We start from the raw sequence: 22,559 nt of genomic DNA, 5'->3' as shown, positions 1-22,559 counted from the left end.
GCTAGTGATGATTTTCATTAAAATGTTGAATTATTAAGCTTTTCAGAGCCTGAAAAGCGTTTTAATTCTGACATTTCTACTATAGGATCAAAGTTAATTTTTCGAGAAATTCGCGTTCAATGCTAATACTCACTAAGACTCATTTTCTATACAGACCAAGCCAGAGATGATTTACTCTAAAATGTTAAATTATTATGCTTTTCAGATATTGAGAAGCGTTTTGATTAAGACATTTGGACTATAGGATTAATATCTGATTTTTCGAGATATTCGCGTTCAAAGCTATTACTCGTTTAAAACTCATTTTCTCTACAGACCTAACCTGAGATGATTTTCTTTAAAATGTTGAATTATTAAGATTTTCAGAGGCTGAAAAGCGTTATAATTCTGATATTTCGACTAAGGATCAAAACTTGATTTTTCGAGAAATTTGCGTTCAATGTTAATACTCACATGAGACTCATTTCAATACAGACCAAGCCAGAAATGATTTTCTTTAAAACGTTGAATTATTATGCTTTTCAGAGGTTGAAAAGCGTTTTAATTAAGACATTTGGACTTTAAAATGAATAGTTGATTTTTCGAGAAATATGCTTTTAATGTTAGTACTCGTTCGAAACTCATTTTCTCTACTTACCTAGCCAGAAATGATTTTCATTAATATGTTGATGAATTATTAAGATTATAAGAGCCTGAAAAGCGTTTTAATTATGACATTTCGCCTATAATATCAAAACTTGATTTTTCGAGAAATTCACTTTAAATGATGATTTTCGTTTGAAACTCATGTTCTCTTCAGACCATGCCAGAGATGATTTTCTTTAAAATGTTGAATTAATATGCTTTTCAGAGCGTGAAAAGCGTTTTAATTAAGACATTTGGACCATAGAATGAATAGTTGATTTTTGTAGAAATACGCGTACAATGCTGGTACACGTTTGAAACTCTTTTTCTCTACAGACCTAGCCACAAATGATTTTCATTACAACGTTGTCTTATTAAGATTTTCAGCGCCTGAGAAGCGTTTTAATTCTGACATTTCGACTATAGGATCAAAACTTGAGTTTTCGAGAAATTCGCGTTCAATGCTAATACTCGTTTGAAACTCTTTTTCTCTACAGACCAAGCCAGAGATGATTTTCTTTCAAACGTTGCCTCTTCCCTGAGACACGAAATTTATAAGAAAAGGGCCTGTAACTAGGTAATCTATTAATAAAATCTTCTATATGATTACTTTTTATTAAGGGCGTTTCTTTGTACCGTCACGGAAAACCCGGAAATATATTTAAACTTTTACTTCTTGGCTGAGGTTCGAAGTTCAAAAGAAATTTTGGATGAAATCCTATCGTCTGCGTGAGGTTTGTATCTAAGCAAACTTTAAATAAAATCTCCTACATGATTATTTTCTCTTAAGCTTATTTCCGATTTTGGACCATCACGGAAATCCCGGGAAATAAATTTTAGTTCTTACTTCTTCGCTGAGACACGAAGTTCAAATGAAACTAAGGACGAAATATTGTTGAGTGTGTAGGGTTTGTATCCAGTTAGTCTTTAAATAAAATCTTCTATATGATTACTTTCTATTAAACCCGTACTTTATTTTTGTACATCAGGGAAAACTCGGGATTTTTTTTTAAATTCTTACTTCTTGGCTGAGACATAGAATTCATAACAAACACATTATCGAATGTGTGAGATTTGTATCGTGGAATTATTATATAATATCTCCTATATGGTTAGTCTCAATTCAGAACATTTTTAATTTTTGTACCATCAAGGAATACCCGGGAAATATATTTTTGTTCTTACTTCCTCGCTGAAACACGAACTTCACAAGAAACTATGAACCAAATTTTATCTAGTGTGTAGGGTTTGTATCCAGTTAATCTTTCAATAAAATCTTCTCTTCTTTTAAGCCCGTATTTTATTTTGGTAAATCAGGGAAAACTAGGGAAATATTTTATAATTCTTACGTCCGCGTTGATACACGAAATTCACAAGAAACTATGCACCAAATATTATCGAGTGTGTGAGTTTTGTATCTAAATAATCTTTAAATATAATCTTGTATGTGATTACTTTCTATTAAGCACGATTTTTATTTTTGTGCCATCACGGAAAACCCGTGAAACATGTCTTAATTATCACTTCTTTGCTGAGACACAAAGTTCACAAGAAACTATGGACGAAATATTATCAAGTATCCGAGGTTCGTATATAAGTAATCTATAAATAAAGTATCCTATATGATTACTTTATATTAAGCCTATTTTCAATTTTTGTAAGGTGGCGGAAAATGCGGTAAATATGTTTTTTTAACTTTTACTTCCTCGTTAAGATACGCAGTTCACAAGAAATTATTTACCGGATATTATCGAATGTGTGGAGTTTGTATCTAAGTAATACTTAAATAAAATCTTCTACACAATTACTTTCTATGAAGCCCGTTTTTTTGTACCGTCAACAAAACACGGAAAATATTTCTTAATTCTTATATCTTCGCTGAGACACGAGGTTCAGAAGAAACTATGGACAAAATATTGTTGAGTGTGGGGTTTGTATCCAGTTAGTCTTTAAATAAAATCTTCTATATGATTACTTTCTATTAAACCCGTACTTTATTTTTGTACATCAGGGAAAACTCTGGAAATTTTTTTAAATTATTACTTCTTGGCTGAGACATAGAATTCATAAGAAACTATGGACCAATATCGAGTGTGTGAGGTTTGTATCTAGGTAATCTTTAAATAAAATCATTTATTTGATTACTTTCTATTAAGTCCGTTTTTTATTTTTGTACGAATTATTTTAGGATGGGATGGTCTAGGGCTAGTTTCTTACTGCCTAGTAATTTATTATCAGGATGTTCGTTCCTATTCTGCTGGAATATTAACTGCTTTGTCTAACCGAATTGGTGATGTATTTATTTTATTATCTATTGCTTGAATATTAAATTATGGTAGCTGAAATTATATCTATTAATTATGATTAGTTTCTGACTTTGATATAATATTAATTACTAGATTTATTATTATTGCTGGGATAACAAAGAGTGCACAAATTCCATTTTCTGCATGATTGCCGGCAGCTATGGCTGCACCCACCCCAGTTTCTGCATTAGTTCATTCTTCTACTTTGGTTACTGCTGGAGTTTATTTATTAATTCGTTTTGGAGATATACTGATATATATACTGTTTTTGGTAGGATACTCTTATTACTGTCAGGGTTAACTATATTTATAGCTGGGGTTGGTGCTAATTTTGTATGGGGGGTCTAATTAATAAAATACCAATAACTATTTCTTGTATAATAATTTCTAGTCTTGCCTTATGTGGAATACCGTTTTTGGCTGGGTTTTATTCTAAGGATTTAATTTTGGAAATATTAAGTATATCTTCTTTTAATTTAGTAATATTTGTTTTATTATGAGTTTCTACGGGTATAACTATAGCCTATAGTTTTCGATTAAATTATTATTTAGTTGGTAAATCTTATAGAGGTATATCATTTCAATTCTTTTCAGATGATGGGGGATGAGGCATATTTAAAGGTATGTTAGGCCTATTATTCTTATCTATTGTAGGTGGTTCTGGGTTAATATGATTAATATTTCCTTCTGTTTTTGTTATTATTATCCCACTTAGTTTGAAAATAGGGGCAATTATATGTATTTTATTGGGAGGGTGAATTGGGTATAATATTACATCTTTCTTGTTCGAAATTTATCCATTTTTTAATAATAAAATAATATATTATTTATTAGGGGGGATATGATTTTTACCTTATTTATCCTCTGGTGGATTAATTGGTAGTTCATTTATTACTGGAGGTCTATATATTAAGGCTGTTGATTATGGATGAAGTGAACTTATGGGGGGACAGGGAGTCTATAAATATATAAGGAGTGGTTCTTTAAATATCCAATTAATACATTCTAATTATTTTAATATTTATTTTATATTTTCATTTTTAATAGTAATTTTATTAATAATTTATATGTGTTTATATAGCTTATAATAAAGCATAATATTGAAGTTATTAGGAAGGATAAAATAATTCTATAGGCATTTCTTGAACTTATTTAAAGTTCAGCTTTATCATGAAAAGATAATGTAATTTTATACTAAAGAAATAGTGTGAGAGTATTAATGGAGTTTCACCACTAAAGATGGAAGTTAGCAGCCCCCACTTAATAATATACCCCTTAACTGAGGAGATAATCCTAATTTTATTATTAACATTAATATGCCGCCTTCCTTTGGCTTCAGTCAAATAAGCAAGGGTAATATATACCAATTTATTCAGGTCGAAGCTGATTGCTTTTGCTTCTTGCTCAATAAAGTAAATTGAACTATTCAATACCTTTTGAATGCAACTCAAATATTATTATTAACTATTACTCTAGCATGCTCATTCTAGTGATCCTTGGGTTCATTCATGATATAAACCTAAAAGCAAGATTAATAGGAATAGGAGTCTAACACATATTCAATATATTAGTTTTGAATTAGTAATAATAACTGTTATTGGTAATAGTAATACAATTTCTACATCAAAAATTAGAAAAATTACTGCAATTAGAAAGAATTTTATAGAGAATGGAATTCGTGCTGAGGATTTTGGGTCAAATCCACACTCAAACGGTGATCTTTTTTCTCGGTCTGTAATTATTTTTTTTGATAGTAGTGTGGATAATATTATTACAATTGAGGTAATTATTATAATTAATAATGAGGTACTTATGATTATATTAATTATTTACTTTATTTTATTATAATCTTTTTAATTGGAAGTTAAGCGTACTTTAAATATACTAAGTAAATTATCTACCTCATCAGTAAATTGAAATATAAAGGAATAATCATACTACATCTACGAAATGTCAATATCAGGCTGCTGCTTCAAATCCGAAGTGATGTGTTGGTGAAAAATGGCATAAGATGTGTCGAGCTAAACATACCCCTAGGAATGTTGATCCAATAATAACATGTAACCCATGAAATCCTGTTGCTATAAAGAATGTGGATCCATATACTGCATCAGCGATAGTAAAGGGGGATTCATAATATTCATATGCCTGAAGAATAGTAAAATATATTCCTAATATTAGTGTTAATATAAGGGCTTGCGTTGTATGTGAGTGGTTTTTTTCTAATAACCCATGATGGGCTCATGTTACTGTTACTCCTGAGGCTAGTAAAATTGCTGTATTTAATAAAGGTACTTGTATTGGGTTAAATGGAGTAATTCCCCTTGGTGGTCATAATATCCCCAGTTCAATTGTTGGGGATAATCTTCTATGGAAAAATGCTCAAAAGAAGGATACAAAAAATAATACCTCTGAGATAATAAATAGAATTATGCCCCATCGTAGTCCTATTATAACTTGATTTGTATGTAATCCTTGATATGTTCCCTCTCGTGAAATATCTCGTCATCATTGAATTATTGTAAGAAGTATAGTTGTTATTCCTATTGATAATAGAATTATATTTTGTTGGTGAAATCATCTAATTATCCCTGTTGTTAATATTATTGCTCTAATAGCTCCTGTTGCTGGTCATGGGCTTTGATCTACTAGGTGATATGGGTGGTTTTGGTTTGCTGACATTGTTTATTTTGATTCTCTAGAATAAATAGCAATTAATAAGGCAAATACATAAGATTGGATAAATGCTACGGCTGTTTCTATAATAATTAATATAATTTGTGCTAAAATTAATATTGAAAGTCCAATAATTTCTAATATTGTTCCTGTATTTCCAATTATTGATATTATTAAATGTCCAACTATTATGTTTGCTGCTAGTCGCACTGATAGAGTTATTGGACGAATTAGATTTCTAATTATTTCAATACCTACTATAATTGGTATTAATAGTGCTGGCACACCTTCCGGTACTAGGTGTGCTAATATATGTTTTGTATTATTGATTCACCCAAATAATATAAATGATAATCATATTGGTAGGGCCAGGGTTAGGGTAAATACTAAGTGACTTGATCTAGTAAATACATAGGGTAGTAATCCTATTGAATTATTAAATAAGATTATTGAAAATATACTAATAAATATTAGGGTTCTTCCCTGGTGACTAATTATCCCTAAAAATGTTTTAAATTCTTCATGTAACTTTATTATTATTATGTTATATAATATAGAGGTTCGTGATTGTATTAATCAAAATGGGGCTGGGATTATTAATAATCCCAGGAATGTTCTTATTCAATTTAGTGATATATTTATAATTGATGATGTTGGATCGAATGATGAAAATAATCTTGTTATCATTTTCAGTATTTAATTTTTGGTTTATTTTCTATTTTAAAGTTGTTACTATTTAATAATTTATTATAATTATAATAATTGATGATTATAAATAGAAAATAAATTGATATAAATATTATAAATAGAATAATTCAATTTAATGGGTATATTTGTGGAATAAAAAAGTATCTATAAAGATAATTTAGGTTTGACATTCCTATGTTATAGATTAACTAACTCTTTTCATTAGAAGTAGTTGTTATATTATTATTTTGTGGTTTAAGAGACCATTACTTACTTTTCAGTCGTCTAATGATTCTTGTATAATTTTTATTAGTCAATTAATAAAAGATTTGTGAGTTGTAGTTTCAACAATAATTGGTATGAATCTATGATTAGAACCACAAATTTCTGAACATTGTCCGAAAAATAAGCCAATTCGACTAATATTTAGTCCTGCCTGGTTAAGTCGTCCTGGGGTGGCATCTATTTTAATCCCTATGGATGGTATGGCTCATGAGTGTAATACATCTGCAGATGTAGTTAGTACTCGGATATATATGTTAATTGGTAATACTGTTCGATTATCTACATCTAATAATCGAAATGAGTCTATAGATATTTCATTTGTTGGGGATATATATGAGTCAAATTCTGCCCTTATAAAATCGGAGTATTCATAACTTCAATATCATTGATGTAAAATAGTTTTCAGGGTCAATGAAGGTTGATTACTTTCATCTAATAAGTATAATAAACGTAGAGAGGGTAGGGCAATAAAAACTAGGGTAATTGCTGGTATAATTGTTCATATTGTTTCTAATGTTTGTCCTTCTAAAAGTATTCGGTTTGTTAATTTGTTATTAAATAATGATGCTATTAAGTATCCTACTAATACTGTAATTATAATTAAAATTAATATTGTGTGGTCATGGAAAAATATTATTTGTTCTATTAATGGGGAGGATCTATCTTGTAATCCTACTTGATTTCAGGTTGCCACTTTTAAGTAAGGGATATTCCTTATATTTGAAGCTTAAATTCAATGCACTTCTCTGCCACCTTAAAAATTAGTTGTTAGTAAGTAGTATTGGGAGTTCTGAATATGTATGTTCAGAGGGAGGTGACATTTGATACCATTCAATTGATGATGCTTGTTGTAGATTAAATAATGTTGGTCGGGCACTTGTCATACCTTCTCAGGTAATAAAAATTATAATAATTACTGCTGTAAATGATAAGATTGATCCTAATCTTGAAACAACATTTCATATTGTATATGCATCTGGATAATCCGAATATCGTCGCGGTATTCCTCTTAATCCTAGAAAATGTTGTGGGAAGAATGTTAAGTTAACTCCAATAAATATTGAGATAAATTGAATTTTTAATCAATCTGGATTTATTATTACTCCTGTAAATAATGGAAATCAATGTACTAGTCCTGCTATAATAGCAAATACTGCTCCTATAGATAATACATAATGAAAATGTGCTACAACATAGTATGTGTCATGCAGCACAATGTCTAGTGATGAATTTGCTAATACTACTCCTGTTAATCCCCCTATTGTAAATAAGAAAATAAATCCTAATGCTCATAATATTGATGGAGAGTAATTAATTTGTGTTCCATGTAGTGTTGCAATTTATCTAAATACCATAATTCCTGTTGGTACAGCGATAATTATTGTAGCTGCAGTAAAATATGCTCGAGTATCAACATCTATTCCTACAGTAAATATATGATGTGCTCATACAATAAATCCTAGGAACCCAATTGCTATTATTGCATAAATTATTCCAAGAACTCCAAATGTTTCTTTTTTACCTCTTTCTTGAGTTACAATATGTGAAATTATTCCAAATCCCGGTAGAATTAGAATATATACTTCTGGGTGTCCAAAGAATCAGAATAGGTGTTGATATAAGATTGGGTCTCCACCACCAGATGGGTCAAAAAATGAGGTATTTAAATTTCGATCTGTTAATAGCATTGTAATTGCTCCTGCTAGAACTGGTAGTGATAATAATAGTAGAACTGCAGTGATTACTACTGACCATACGAATAATGGTACTCGTTCTATGGATATTCCTATAGTTCGTATATTAATTACTGTTGTAATAAAATTTACTGCCTTTAAAATAGAGGATACTCCTGCTAAATTTAATGAAAAAATTGATAAATCTACAGAGGCTCCGGCATGTGCAATTCCTCCAGATAGGGGAGGATATACTGTTCAACCAGTTCCTGCACCACTCTCTACAATTCTTCCTGATAATAGTAGAGTTAATGATGGAGGTAGTAATCAAAATCTTATATTATTTAATCGTGGGAAGGCTATGTCTGGGGCTCCAATTATTAAAGGTACTAGTCAGTTTCCAAATCCCCCAATTATAATAGGTATTACTATGAAAAAAATTATAATAAATGCGTGTGCAGTTACAATCACATTGTAGATCTGATCATCTCCAATTAAACTTCCTTTTTGGCCTAATTCTATACGGATTAAGATACTTAATGATGTTCCAACTATTCCTGATCATACTCCGAAAATTAAATATATTGTACCAATATCTTTATGGTTAGTAGAAAATAATCATCGTTGCAAGAATGAGATGACTAAAGTTATAGGTGATAAACTGTAAATTTATGTATGAGTTTAAAACTCTCTCATTAAATTTTGGCTTTATAGTTAAGAATAATAATTTTGAACTGCAATTTCAGGGTGATACATATATGTATTAAGGCCTAAAAGAGTACCCCTTATTTATGACTTTGAAGGTCATTAGTTTAAAATTAACTTAAGACCTTATAAAGATTTTATAGAGATATGTAAATTGGTTGGATTATAGGTAGTCCACATACTGAGAGAAAAATTGTAACTACTGATAATACTTGTTCTTTTAAGTTTAATGGCTTGTTGTTAATGATATTCCATATATTAGTTTTATAATTTATTAAAATTGATGTAAGTGAGGTTCGTAAGTAATAATATAAGGTTAGCAACGATATGCTAATTAGGATTATAATTATAATTAATTGCTTAAAGTTGGTTGTTTGGATAATGACTATCCATTTTGGTAAAAACCCTAGTAGAGGTGGTAGTCCACCAAGAGATAATATTGATATGAATAAAGATATTTTTATTCAAGTTTTAATATAAACAGTTGATGGACGTAGTATGTTTTGTTTATTGAAAATAACATAATGGTAGAGGTAGTTATAAGGATGTATAGTAAGTAGTAAATATGTTAACCAGGTATTATCTTCTGATGTTATTCTTAGAATAATTCATGATATGTGGTTAATTGATGAAAAGGCTATAATTTTTCGTAACGAGGTTTGATTTAATCCTCCAATTGCTCCAATAATTGCTGATGTTCTAATTGTTAAAATTAAAATTATGTTTAAATTGTCAATTACATAACTAAGCAATGTTGATGGAGCAATTTTTTGAATAGTTGTTATTACTAGGCAGTTAATTCATGTTATTCCTTCTATAACTTCTGGTATTCAAATGTGAAATGGAGCAGCTCCTATTTTTATTAATAAAGCTATGGTTAAAAGCTGGATCTGTATATTGAAGTTTGCAGCATTAATTATAATTAATGCTGCAGCCAAAATTATTGATGATGCTAATGCTTGAATTAGGAAGTATTTCGTTGATTATTTGGTGTAGAAATTAATGGGATAAAAGATATTAGATTAATTTCTAAGCCTATTCAGGCTGCATATCATGAGGTGGAAGAAATAGAAAGGAGGGTTCCTATTGTGGGGGTCAATAGGAATATTATTTTCTTGGGGGTTGTGAGCATTAAAAAGGGAAGGATTAATTATAGACCTTCATATGTGGGGTATGAGCCCTCTAGCTTAATTAGCTTACCTTTTTATTATATTTTGGTGTATGATGTACTATGGGGTTTGATACCATTGGAGAAAGTTTAATTCTTTTAATTATAAAAATTCATTTTTGTTACAAATAAATTAATAAGAACATGTTAAATTTCATGTATACTTTACCCTATCATGGTAATCCTTTTTCAGACATCTTATTTATATATAAGTTATAATAGTGGGTTAATAATACTATTTATTAGACTTTTATTGTTATGATCAATAAGTAGAACCTATTTATTAAATAATATAAAATACTTCAGAATCCTTTTTAATTTTATCCAATTTTTTTTAAGTTTTTGTAGTCTAACTTAAAGTAATTGACTTAATTAACATGTCATTTTAATACTTATTGAGTCTAGAGAAAAAAGAAGTTAATATATCTATATAGAACACAATTTTGAGGAAAAAAAAATTGTGTTCTATATAGTATGGGAAAGTGAGTAAAAATAAAAAGGGAGGAAATTTTCGTGAGATAATTTCTAATTATAATTTAATTTAATATAATACATACTATATAATAATAAAGAACCTCTCTTTATATTTTTGAACTAAAGTTTTATTCTAGCTTAAAATTCCCTAGTTAAATTTTACATATGTATTTATTAAAGAGAGGGAAAATTTCCGCCAATTTTTTATGGGTTGAGACGGTGTATTTGAATTTAGTTCGCAGTGTGTGGTTTTGTTTAATTTTAATGTAAATTAGATTACAGGATTTTAAATTTTAATATTTATTTTGTCCGGCTAAATTCGTGCCAGCTGCCGCGGTTAGACGTGGGGACATAAGTGGAGAGTTGTTGGCTTAATTGTAGTAATAATTGATTTTTGGTTGTTTATATTTTATTTATTAGGTGAAATTTTTAATATAATTTGTTCTTTATTTTTATTAATTCTATAAAGGTGATATGTTAAACTAGGATTAGATACCCTATTATTATCATTGTAAATTTGGTTTGAGTAGTATTAGTTATGATCTTGAAACTCAAAGAATTTGGCGGTGCTTTATTCTATTTAGAGGAACCTGTCCCGTAATCGATATTCCGCGTTTTATTTGACCTATTATTGTAAAGTATCAGTTTGTATACCACCGTAATTTGAATATTTAAATATATATATTCTTTTTTTCTGTTGAAATATATTTCAGGTCAAGGTGCAGCTTATTAGTGGGTGGAGATGGGTTACATTATGTTGATTTGGATAATATATTGAAATTATATTTGAAATTGGATTTAATTGTAATTTTGTTTTAGAATAACATTTTGGTTTATTAGCTCTAGGGCATGCACACATCGCCCGTCGCTCTCATTTATATAGGTGAGATAAGTCGTAACATAGTAGGTGTACCGGAAGGTGTACCTAGTTTGAATATAATATCAAAATATTTCTGTTAGTTAGAATATTCATTTACATTGAGTAGTTAGTCGTGCAATTCGACATATTTTGATAGAAATTTTATTACTACTTGAATTTAGTTTATAAGTTGATTTTATATGAAAAGTAATTTTATTGGGGTTGGTTATATACTTAGTGTATATGAATTAGTTTGTTATAGGTTATTAGTACAGTGTTGGGATTTATTAAATATATGAAATATTGATTTTTATTATAGGAGATGTCAATAATCGTACCTTTTGTATCAGGGAGGATTAAATTTTAATTGAATATTCTATTTTCTCGAAGGGTGAGGAGCTAGTAGACTAATTTTAAGGTATAAGTGTTATATTTTTCTGTTAAAATTGTTATTTGTAATAAAATGTTATTCGACTTACCTTATATCTAGTTATTAGGGAATTATATTTAATATAGCTTTGCATTTTAATATTTTTTATATTAATATATATATATTATAATATTAATGTTTAGTTATGACTAGGGGGATGTGCTTCTGGTTAATATGTTGGTTATAACTTTATATTAAACTATTATATTTATTGGTTTGGGGATTGCTAATTTTTGTAATTTTGTTATAATTTATTTGAAATTTTATTAAAAATTTAGTTTGGTTTTACTTGCTTACTTAATTATATGTTTTAATTGGTTTTATTTTGAAATTATGATTCTATTAGTATATTTACTTAATTAATTAAAGGAATTAGGCAAAATTTATTCTCGCCTGTTTATCAAAAACATCTTTTCATGATTTTTTATATGAAGTATAACCTGCCCAATGACATTTGTTTAATGGCCGCGGTATTTTGACCGTGCGAAGGTAGCATAATCATTAGTCTTTTAATTGGGGGCTAGAATGAATGGTTGGACGAGGAATAGACTGTCTTTAGTTAATTAATATATAATTTTACTTTAGAGTGAAAAGGCTTTATTTTTTTAAGGGGACGATAAGACCCTATAGATCTTTATATTATTTTAATGATGTTTTGATTAGTAATATAATTATATATATTATTAAATAGTATTTTGTTGGGGTGATGGGAAGATAATAATTAGCTCTTTTTTATTTAATATTCAATAATTTTTGTTATTTGGATCCATTTTTAGTGATTTAAAGAATAAGTTACCTTAGGGATAACAGCGTAATCTTTCTTGAGAGATCATATCGACAGGAGGGGTTGCGACCTCGATGTTGGATTAAAATATCATTTGGGGGTAGCATTTCAAATTTGATGGTCTGTTCGACCTTTAATTTCTTACATGATCTGAGTTCAAACCGGCGTGAGCCAGGTTGGTTTCTATTTCTTAATATTAAAAATGTTTTAGTACGAAAGGACCAAATACTTATATTATATATATAATATTGATTAATAATAATTACTATTATGGCAGAGAAGTGCATTGAATTTAGAATTCAATAATGAAGATAAATTTCTTTTTATAGTAGATGATATCAGATTTATTTATTGGAGTTATTTCTTTTATTATTTTTGTTGTATGTGTTTTAATTAGAGTTGCTTTTTTTACTTTATTTGAGCGCAGGGTTTTAGGTTATATTCAAATTCGTAAGGGGCCTAATCGGGTTGGGATTTGTGGTATTTTTCAGCCTTTTGCTGATGCAGTTAAATTATTTACTAAGGAGCAAACATTACCTACTTTGAGAAACTATTATCCATATTATATATCTCCAGTTTTTAGTTTATTTTTGTCTTTGGTTGTTTTTCCATATCACACCTTATTATTTAATTTTTATTTGGGGGTATTTTTCTTTTTATGTTGTATGAGAATAGGAGTGTATAGAGTAATATCTGCTGGGTGGGCATCTAATTCTAATTATGCGTTACTTGGGGGTCTTCGAGCCGTTGCTCAAACTATTTCTTATGAGGTTAGATTAGTATTAATTTTACTATCTTTTATTTTTTTAATTGGTGGCTATAATTTACTTTTATTTAATGTTTTTCAGGATTATTTATGGTTTATCTTTATTGCTTTACCGTTGGCGTTAGCCTGATTGAGTTCTTGTTTAGCTGAAACTAACCGGACTCCTTTTGATTTTGCTGAGGGGGAATCTGAACTTGTTTCTGGGTTTAATGTTGAGTATAGCGCTGGTGGATTTGCTTTAATTTTTATATCTGAATATGCTTGTATTTTATTTATAAGTGTTTTATTTAGAATTTTATTGTTGGGGGGATACCACTTTTCTTATTTTTTTTACTTAAGGGTTATTTTTTTAGGATTTATTTATATTTGAATTCGAGGGACACTACCACGATTTCGTTATGATAAACTTATATATTTAGCTTGAAAAAGTTTTCTTCCGGTTTCTTTAAATTATTTATTTTTTTGTTGGTTTTAGGGGGTTGATTGTATCAATTTATATTTAGTTGCATAATAATTAGAATGTGAAGACTTCTAGAATATTTATATTCTATTTTATGTTTTCAAGACATACACTTAAAGTTTCAGTCAAGAAGTCATTTTTTTAAGATTTTATCTCATAGTAGTAGGGTTGCTGGGGATATAATGAAATATATAAAATATATAATTGTTAATACTTGCCCAGTAGTAGCACTAGTATTATCTATTATAATTTTATTTATGGAGTTTCTACGGGTCGGGCTCCAATTCAGGTTAATAAAATAAAGGTTGCAAATATTAATCAAAATAATACTTGATTTAATGGATAAAATTGTAGTCCACGAAAATTTCTTTTATGGTGTATTGGTATAATAAATAAAATTATAATAGATAATACTAGTGCTACTACTCCTCCAAGCTTATTTGGGATTGATCGTAGAATGGCGTATGCAAACAGAAAGTATCACTCTGGTTGAATGTGTACTGGGGTTACAAGTGGATTTGCAGGGGTAAAGTTTTCAGGGTCTCCTAGGGTTGTTGGAAATATTAATGAGAGTTGTATTAGTCTTAAAATTATAAGTATAAACCCTAATATATCTTTTATTGAGAAGTATGGGTGGAATGGAATTTTATCCATGTTGCTATTAATAGATAGTGGATTATTAGACCCAGTTTGATGCAAGAAAAGTAGATGAATTATGGATATTGCTATTAAAATAAATGGTAATAAAAAATGAAAGGCGAAGAATCGAGTTAGTGTAGCACTATCTACTGCAAATCCCCCCCAAATTCATTGGACTAACGTAGTCCCTAAATATGGAATTGCCGAGAGTAAATTAGTAATTACTGTGGCACCTCAAAATGATATTTGCCCTCATGGTAATACATATCCAACAAATGCTGTTGCTATTGTTGCTAATATAATTATAACCCCAATAGATCATGTGTGAAAATATAAGTAGGATCCATAATATATTCCTCGTCCAACATGTATATATATATACAAATAAAAAATATGGAGGCGCCATTAGCATGAATAGTTCGTAGTATTCACCCATAATTCACATCTCGGCAGATGTGTATTACTCTAGAAAAGGCTAAATCTGTTCTTGAAATATAATGTATTGCTAAAAAAAGACCTGCTAAGATTTGGATTGAAAGACATATTCCTATGAGTGAGCCAAAATTTCATCAATAGGAAATATTTAGTGGGGCTGGCAAGTCTACTAATGCATTATTTGCTAATTTGAGTAGAGGGTGATAAATCCGTGCTGGTTTTGTCATTTGTAATTATTTAATTATTTTTAGAGGCCCATGTGAAAGTCTAGTAATTTTTACAATTGAAATTAATGTAATAAATAGATATACTACTGTTATAGTAGTTATTATTATAATGGATTCATTGTATAATTTTATTCCTGGTAAGGGTGGTGTACTTCTTCAGGTTGTATAAGTATCTATATTTTGTAGTATTGAGGGGGTTAATAATGGGTCTATTATTATTAATATAAATAAACATAATAATATTAAAGTTACACTCATAATTATTATTTTTGTTCTTATTTTAAATATTTCATTTGGTGTAAGTCTTGTTGTATAAATAAATAGAACTAATATTCCTCCTAAAAATACTAGAAATAATACATAGGAAAGTCATGTGGATTTTAAAAATGTGGATATTGTTAGGCATGCAGTAATAATTTGTATAATTAGTGTGATCCCCATAGATAGTGGATGTTTTATATATAATATTATTAGTGCTAATATTAATATAACAGTAATTAGTATTAATTGTATTTTAATATCAAGGGGTAGTTTAATAAAAATATTGGCTTTGGGAGCTAATGATGATGTAATTATATCTTCCTTGATGTTTTTAGAATTATTAATTCATTAATGATTTACAAGACCATTGTTTTTATTAAACTATAAAAACTTATGTTAAGAGTATTATTTATATTATTTATTTTATTTACTAGATTTTTATGCTTTATTTCTCAACGTAGGCTCTTATTAGTAACTCTATTAAGACTTGAATTTATTGTGTTATCCTTATATTTATATATAACTTATTATTTTATTAATAATCAGGAAGAAGCTTATTTTTGTTTATTATTTATTTCGTTTTGTGTATGTGAGGGGGCTCTTGGTCTATCTGTTATAGTATCAGTTACACGTACTCATGGTAATGATTATTTTAATTCTTTTGTATTATTGAAATGTTAAAATATATTTTTTATTTTATATTTTAAATCCTTTTGAGATTTAATAGTTCTTTATGAATGGTGGTTCAAATTTCTATTATTTTTGGTTGTTTTTGTTTTTATTAATAGTATGATTTGGTATCGGAGTATGGGGGGCTGGTTATTTTATTGGCTTAGATGTGATGTCTTACTCTTTAATTTTGCTTAGCATTTGAATTATTTTTTTAATAATAGTGGCTAGAAATAGTATTATATCTATTTACTTTTATCCTTGTAGATTTATATTTTTGTTAATTATTTTATTATTATTGTTAATATTAACTTTTATAAGAATACTTTTTTTTTAATTTTATTTGTTTTTTGAGGGATCATTAGTACCTACTTTATTTTTAATTTTAGGGTGAGGGTATCAGCCAGAACGAGTACAAGCGGGGGTATATTGACTTTTTTATACATTACTTGCTTCTTTACCTCTTTTGGTTGGTATTTTTATGTTAAATTATAAGGTGGGGGGTTTATATATATATATATATTTAGATATATTAATATTGATATATTAGAATGGTGTTTGCCTTTTTAGTAAAAATACCTATATTTTTGGTTCATTTGTGATTACCTAGGGCTCATGTTGAGGCTCCAGTTAGTGGGTCTATGATTTTGGCTGGGATTTTATTAAAGCTCGGAGGGTATGGGATTTTGCGAATTATTTCTTGTATTGAGAGATTAGCTGTTAAATATAATATTTTTTGATTTGGTATTAGCATTGTTGGAATTTGAATAATTAGTCTTGTTTGTATACGTCAAATTGATTTAAAGGCTTTGGTTGCATATTCATCTGTAGCACATATAGGTCTTGTTTTGATGGGGATTATAACTATAGGAACATGAGGAATAAATGGTAGTCTTACTTTAATAGTAGCACATGGTCTTTGTTCTTCTGGAATATTTTGTCTAGTAAATATTACTTATGAACGATTAGGTAGTCGTAGTATATTAATTAATAGTGGGATAATTAGTTATATTCCTAGATTATCTTTATGATGATTTATATTGAGAATTACTAATATAGCTGCCCCCCTTCTATTAATCTGTTGGGTGAAATTAGTCTATTAAATAGAATTATTGGGTGATCCTACTTTAGTTTTGTAGGTGTTGCATTACTCTCCTTTTTAAGTGCTGGTTATACTTTATATTTATATTCTTACACTCAACATGGAATATACTACTCTGGTGTATTTTCTTGCTGAAGAAGTAACATTCGTGAATATTTATTATTATTTTGTCATTTATTTCCATTAAATTTTTTAATTGTTTTTTGTTCTCCAATATTTCATTGAATTTAAATTATTTAAGTAGTTTAAGTAGAATAGTAAGTTGTGGACTTACTGGTAGCTAAAAAGTTCTTAGATCAATGGTTTTTAATTTTTTTATTACAAGTATAGTATCAATTATTTTATTAATTAGTAGAATAATTTTATTATTATTAGGGATAATATTTTTAATTAGGGATATTACAATTTTTATTGAGTGAAATATTGTTAATTTGAATAGTTCTAGTATTATCATAACAATATTATTTGATTGAATATCTTTAATTTTTATAGGATTAGTTATATATATCTCTTCTATGGTTATTAATTATAGAGGTTCTTATATAGAAGGGGATTATAATATAAATCGATTTATTATTTTAGTTTTATTATTTGTCGGGTCTATAATGTTTTTAATTATTTCTCCTAATATTATTAGAATTATTTTAGGATAGGATGGTCTAGGACTAGTTTCTTACTGCCTAGTAATTTATTATCAGAATGTTCGTTCCTATTCTGCTGGAATATTAACTGCTTTGTCTAACCGAATTGGTGATGTATTTATTTTATTATCTATTGCTTGAATATTAAATTATGGTAGCTGAAATTATATCTATTATTTATGATTAGTTTCTGACTTTGATATAATATTAATTACTAGATTTATTATTATTGCTGGGATAACAAAGAGTGCACAAATTCCATTTTCTGCATGATTGCCGGCAGCTATGGCTGCACCCACCCCAGTTTCTGCATTAGTTCATTCTTCTACTTTGGTTACTGCTGGAGTTTATTTATTAATTCGTTTTGGAGATATACTGATATATATACTGTTTTTGGTAGGATACTCTTATTACTGTCAGGGTTAACTATATTTATAGCTGGGGTTGGTGCTAATTTTGAATATGATTTGAGGAAAATTATTGCTTTATCTACATTAAGACAACTTGGGTTAATAATGTTAACATTATCTGTGGGGTTAAAGGAGTTATCATTTTTCCATTTATTGACACATGCTATATTTAAGTCTTTATTGTTTTTATGTGCCGGTGTAGTTATTCATGTAATAGGGGATGTTCAGGATATTCGTTGTATGGGGGGTCTAATTAATAAAATACCAATAACTATTTCTTGTATAATAATTTCTAGTCTTGCCTTATGTGGAATACCGTTTTTGGCTGGGTTTTATTCTAAGGATTTAATTTTGGAAATATTAAGTATATCTTCTTTTAATTTAGTAATATTTGTTATATTATGAGTTTCTACGGGTATAACTATAGCCTATAGTTTTCGATTAAATTATTATTTAGTTGGTAAATCTTATAGAGGTATATCATTTCAATTCTTTTCAGATGATGGGGGATGAGGCATATTTAAAGGTATGTTAGGCCTATTATTCTTATCTATTGTAGGTGGTTCTGGGTTAATATGATTAATATTTCCTTCTGTTTTTGTTATTATTATCCCACTTAGTTTGAAAATAGGGGCAATTATATGTATTTTATTGGGAGGGTGAATTGGGTATAATATTACATCTTTCTTGTTCGAAATTTATCCATTTTTTAATAATAAAATAATATATTATTTATTAGGGGGGATATGATTTTTACCTTATTTATCCTCTGGTGGATTAATTGGTAGTTCATTTATTACTGGAGGTCTATATATTAAGGCTGTTGATTATGGATGAAGTGAACTTATGGGGGGACAGGGAGTCTATAAATATATAAGGAGTGGTTCTTTAAATATCCAATTAATACATTCTAATTATTTTAATATTTATTTTATATTTTCATTTTTAATAGTAATTTTATTAATAATTTATATGTGTTTATATAGCTTATAATAAAGCATAATATTGAAGTTATTAGGAAGGATAAAATAATTCTATAGGCATTTCTTGAACTTATTTAAAGTTCAGCTTTATCATGAAAAGATAATGTAATTTTATACTAAAGAAATAGTGTGAGAGTATTAATGGAGTTTCACCACTAAAGATGGAAGTTAGCAGCCCCCACTTAATAATATACCCCTTAACTGAGGAGATAATCCTAATTTTATTATTAACATTAATATGCCGCCTTCCTTTGGCTTCAGTCAAATAAGCAAGGGTAATATATACCAATTTATTCAGGTCGAAGCTGATTGCTTTTGCTTCTTGCTCAATAAAGTAAATTGAACTATTCAATACCTTTTGAATGCAACTCAAATATTATTATTAACTATTACTCTAGCATGCTCATTCTAGTGATCCTTGGGTTCATTCATGATATAAACCTAAAAGCAAGATTAATAGGAATAGGAGTCTAACACATATTCAATATATTAGTTTTGAATTAGTAATAATAACTGTTATTGGTAATAGTTATACAATTTCTACATCAAAAATTAGAAAAATTAATGCAATTAGAAAGAATTTTATAGAGAATGGAATTCGTGCTGAGGATTTTGGGTCAAATCCACACTCAAACGGTGATCTTTTTTCTCGGTCTGTAATTATTTTTTTTGATAGTAATGTGGATAATATTATTACAATTGAGGTAATTATTATAATTAATAATGAGGTACTTATGATTATATTAATTATTTACTTTATTTTATTATAATCTTTTTAATTGGAAGTTAAGCGTACTTTAAATATACTAAGTAAATTATCTACCTCATCAGTAAATTGAAATATAAAGGAATAATCATACTACATCTACGAAATGTCAATATCAGGCTGCTGCTTCAAATCCGAAGTGATGTGTTGGTGAAAAATGGCATAAGATGTGTCGAGCTAAACATACCCCTAGGAATGTTGATCCAATAATAACATGTAACCCATGAAATCCTGTTGCTATAAAGAATGTGGATCCATATACTGCATCAGCGATAGTAAAGGGGGATTCATAATATTCATATGCCTGAAGAATAGTAAAATATATTCCTAATATTAGTGTTAATATAAGGGCTTGCGTTGTATGTGAGTGGTTTTTTTCTAATAACCCATGATGGGCTCATGTTACTGTTACTCCTGAGGCTAGTAAAATTGCTGTATTTAATAAAGGTACTTGTATTGGGTTAAATGGAGTAATTCCCCTTGGTGGTCATAATATCCCCAGTTCAATTGTTGGGGATAATCTTCTATGGAAAAATGCTCAAAAGAAGGATACAAAAAATAATACCTCTGAGATAATAAATAGAATTATGCCCCATCGTAGTCCTATTATAACTTGATTTGTATGTAATCCTTGATATGTTCCCTCTCGTGAAATATCTCGTCATCATTGAATTATTGTAAGAAGTATAGTTGTTATTCCTATTGATAATAGAATTATATTTTGTTGGTGAAATCATCTAATTATCCCTGTTGTTAATATTATTGCTCTAATAGCTCCTGTTGCTGGTCATGGGCTTTGATCTACTAGGTGATATGGGTGGTTTTGGTTTGATGACATTGGTTATTTTGATTCTCTAGAATAAATAGCAATTAATAAGGCAAATACATAAGATTGGATAAATGCTACGGCTGTTTCTATAATAATTAATATAATTTGTGCTAAAATTAATATTGAAAGTCCAATAATTTCTAATATTGTTCCTGTATTTCCAATTATTGATATTATTAAATGTCCAACTATTATGTTTGCTGCTAGTCGCACTGATAGAGTTATTGGACGAATTAGATTTCTAATTATTTCAATACCTACTATAATTGGTATTAATAGTGCTGGCACACCTTCCGGTACTAGGTGTGCTAATATATGTTTTGTATTATTGATTCACCCAAATAATATAAATGATAATCATATTGGTAGGGCCAGGGTTAGGGTAAATACTAAGTGACTTGATCTAGTAAATACATAGGGTAGTAATCCTATTGAATTATTAAATAAGATTATTGAAAATATACTAATAAATATTAGGGTTCTTCCCTGGTGACTAATTATCCCTAAAAATGTTTTAAATTCTTCATGTAACTTTATTATTATTATGTTATATAATATAGAGGTTCGTGATTGTATTAATCAAAATGGGGCTGGGATTATTAATAATCCCAGGAATGTTCTTATTCAATTTAGTGATATATTTATAATTGATGATGTTGGATCGAATGATGAAAATAATCTTGTTATCATTTTCAGTATTTAATTTTTGGTTTATTTTCTATTTTAAAGTTGTTACTATTTAATAATTTATTATAATTATAATAATTGATGATTATAAATAGAAAATAAATTGATATAAATATTATAAATAGAATAATTCAATTTAATGGGTATATTTGTGGAATAAAAAAGTATCTATAAAGATAATTTAGGTTTGACATTCCTATGTTATAGATTAACTAACTCTTTTCATTAGAAGTAGTTGTTATATTACTATTTTGTGGTTTAAGAGACCATTACTTACTTTTCAGTCGTCTAATGATTCTTGTATAATTTTTATTAGTCAATTAATAAAAGATTTGTGAGTTGTAGTTTCAACAATAATTGGTATGAATCTATGATTAGAACCACAAATTTCTGAACATTGTCCGAAAAATAAGCCAATTCGACTAATATTTAGTCCTGCCTGGTTAAGTCGTCCTGGGGTGGCATCTATTTTAATCCCTATGGATGGTATGGCTCATGAGTGTAATACATCTGCAGATGTAGTTAGTACTCGGATATCTATGTTAATTGGTAATACTGTTCGATTTTCTACATCTAATAATCGAAATGAGTCTATAGATATTTCATTTGTTGGGGATATATATGAGTCAAATTCTGCCCTTATAAAATCGGAGTATTCATAACTTCAATATCATTGATGTCCAATAGTTTTAAGGGTCAATGAAGGTTGATTAATTTCATCTAATAAGTATAATAAACGTAGAGAGGGTAGGGCAATAAAAACTAGGGTAATTGCTGGTATAATTGTTCATATTGTTTCTAATGTTTGTCCTTCTAAAAGTATTCGGTTCGTTAATTTGTTATTAAATAATGATGCTATTAAGTATCCTACTAATACTGTAATTAAAATTAAAATTAATATTGTGTGGTCATGGAAAAATATTATTTGTTCTATTAATGGGGAGGATCTATCTTGTAATCCTACTTGATTTCAGGTTGCCACTTTTAAGTAAGGGATATTCCTTATATTTGAA

At 28.4% G+C, this 22,559-nt stretch overlaps 2 pseudogenes; one reads left to right on the top strand and one right to left on the bottom strand.

The window, feature by feature from the left end:
* Window positions 1–4,835: 4,835 nt before the first annotated feature.
* On the bottom strand, window positions 4,836–5,612 carry LOC145982856 (cytochrome c oxidase subunit 3 pseudogene; annotated as a pseudogene).
* An 11,917-nt stretch (window positions 5,613–17,529) lies between these two features.
* On the top strand, window positions 17,530–19,031 carry LOC145982869 (NADH-ubiquinone oxidoreductase chain 5 pseudogene; annotated as a pseudogene).
* Window positions 19,032–22,559: the final 3,528 nt, after the last annotated feature.

The sequence above is a fragment of the Lepisma saccharinum genome, unplaced genomic scaffold (assembly GCF_977018435.1).
Source record: "Lepisma saccharinum unplaced genomic scaffold, izLepSacc3.1 HAP1_SCAFFOLD_459, whole genome shotgun sequence".
NCBI classification, from domain to species: domain Eukaryota; kingdom Metazoa; phylum Arthropoda; class Insecta; order Zygentoma; family Lepismatidae; genus Lepisma; species Lepisma saccharinum.
This window is presented reverse-complemented; position numbering and strand designations above follow the sequence as displayed.